At 41.1% G+C, this 2,362-nt stretch overlaps 1 non-coding gene across 1 annotated transcript; it reads right to left on the bottom strand.

Annotated features, from left to right (window-relative positions):
* Positions 1–306: 306 nt before the first annotated feature.
* Positions 307–377, bottom strand: TRNAA-UGC (transfer RNA alanine (anticodon UGC)). Its single transcript has one exon. It is a non-coding gene; the product is annotated as a tRNA-Ala (tRNA).
* Between the last annotated feature and the right edge of the window lie 1,985 nt (positions 378–2,362).

Below are 2,362 nucleotides of genomic sequence, written 5' to 3' on the forward strand. Positions count from 1 at the left end.
CACTTAGCAAGGGATTTATATTTTTTGTCTTCACTGTCAAAACTAACCTTGTTCTTGTTAGCTGCTGTCAAATTGGCCCCTGACTCAGGGCAACGCCATGCACAATAGAATGAAATGCTGCCTGTCCCTGTGCCTTTTCCAGGATCCATCATGAATCCACAGAGTTGTTATTGGTTGAGTTTCAGAAGTAGATCACCAAGCCTTACTTCCTAGACTATCTTAGTCTGGAAGATCTGAGGAAACCTGTTCAGCATCATAGCAACATGAAAACCTCTACTGACAGATGGTCGATGGCTGTGCTTGGGATGCATTGGCTGGGAATCGAACCCAGGTCTCCTGCATGCAAGGCAAGAATTCTACCCCTGAGCCACCAAGGCCTCCACAAAAAACTAGTAGCCGTTGAGTGGACTCTGCCTCATTGTGACACCATGTATGTCAGAGTAGGACTGTTCCAGAGGGTTTCCAATGGCTGATTTTTCAGAAGTAGCAATCAAGAGACAATTTCAGAGAACCTTTCTCTTTTCCTGGTATTGTTATTCTTTCTTCTTCCATTATCTTTTTCATTTACATTCTTTTTAGGCCAAATGTTGATGTAAAAATGTAAAAATAAACATCTCCTTAGCTTGGAAGTAGATTTGTTTTCGTTTTTTTGAGATGGGTTGGAAGAATTTATCATAAAGCTGCCAGGAGCTGGATTTCAACTTAACATATCTTCTTAGTGTCCTGTTGTGCCTGATACATTCGCAGCCCTAGAAATTCCTCTGTCAGACGAAGATATGCTTCATGACTGGATATGACTCTACCTCCACTCCCACCCAATACTAATCTATTGCCAGAAACTTAAGCAAATGCTTTCAAGAGGACTTCAACACCCAGTCCAAAGAGACAAATGTTCTAACAGGAAATGCCTGAGAATGTTTAATCTGTCAGACGGAGAGAGTTAAGCCTCATTAGGGAGGCTCTAGTTCCAGATTTACCATGGCAACCTCTAGAGATACATATCTAGCATGTTAGTGACACGCTGACATCACATTTTTACTCCTTGAGAAAGAGGCAAACAGAGCTAAGACTCCTTTATTACCATTGTGAGGTTAAAATGATGCCATGTGTGGGAGGTATGAAGAGAGCAGCTTTTACATAATTCAAATCACTGTACAAGATAAGAGCAGGGAATATGTTCCTGTTACGTATCCTCTTACTCAGACAAAATCTGGTTTGCTATAACAGGTAAAAGTTTATTGACACTTCACGCAAAAATATCTAATGTATTATTTAGCTTCCAACTAGTACTTTACACTTTTTGAAAATGAACTGTAGGCTAAATACTATTTGTTTGTAATCATGCCACAAAATTTAGGTCTTTGTAACCTTCATTTTAACTTTCATTAAGTGTTGGAAAAACTATGGATTACTCAGTGGGACACTGCAATTGATGGACCTACAGCACTGAACGGGCAATGAGATGCTTTCTAAGTTATTGGATTCTATTTCAGCACACTTGAAGACAAAATGGTCACCGTAGGGTGGAGCAGAGTGGGAGTCAGTGAGGATCTTTGGGTGTCACTTTTTCTGCCCTCCTCCTTAAGTGGGAAGGAGAGAGATAGATGGTGGCAAGCATGTTAGAAAATCAGAAAGGAGGCATCATCATCAGGGCCTGGTGTGAGAATTCCCTTTTGAACTACCTGGACTCTGAATCTTCCAAGGGTACTTCCAGTTTGGGGAGAAGGAAAAGGAAATTGTGCAGCTAAAATGAGATGGTCCCTGTGAATATTGGGGTACTGTCTTTGGGCCTACCAAAATCTGGATCAGAAATTCTGTTCTTGTTATCATTACAAGACAGAAATTACAGGACACTATTTTTTTAGGAGATATAGAATGGTTTAAATGCACTGCCAAGTCACATCTAGACATTACCTCCTCTTGGCCTCATCTCTTGCATCAGCAACTGCCGTTTCTTTGCTGTCCTACCTATCCCAATGTCTTCAATTCCTTTTTTACCATTTCCTATTAAACTCAATCCAAAGAGGGTTTGTCCACTCCACTCAACCAAATCCGCTCTTCTCAAGATCACCAGTGATCAAATACTCTGGCCTCATCTTACCTAGCCCAACACTAACATTTGATAGTGCTGACCCACCAGCATCTTTGAGCACTGGTTTCACATGTCTCAGAGACACCAAAATCTCCCAGTTTTCCTCTTTCCTTACTGGATCGCTCCAGTTTCAGTTTCTTTTTCAAGTTCCTCCTTTTTTACCCAACCTCCTAAACTTGAAGTCCCCCAGGGCATTGACTCTCTTGCTTATGCCTTCTAGTCTCCTGGTTTAACATCCCATGTGTATACCTGCAATTACCAAATTTATCA

The sequence above is a fragment of the Elephas maximus genome, chromosome 6 (assembly GCF_024166365.1).
Source record: "Elephas maximus indicus isolate mEleMax1 chromosome 6, mEleMax1 primary haplotype, whole genome shotgun sequence".
NCBI classification, from domain to species: Eukaryota; Metazoa; Chordata; class Mammalia; order Proboscidea; family Elephantidae; genus Elephas; species Elephas maximus.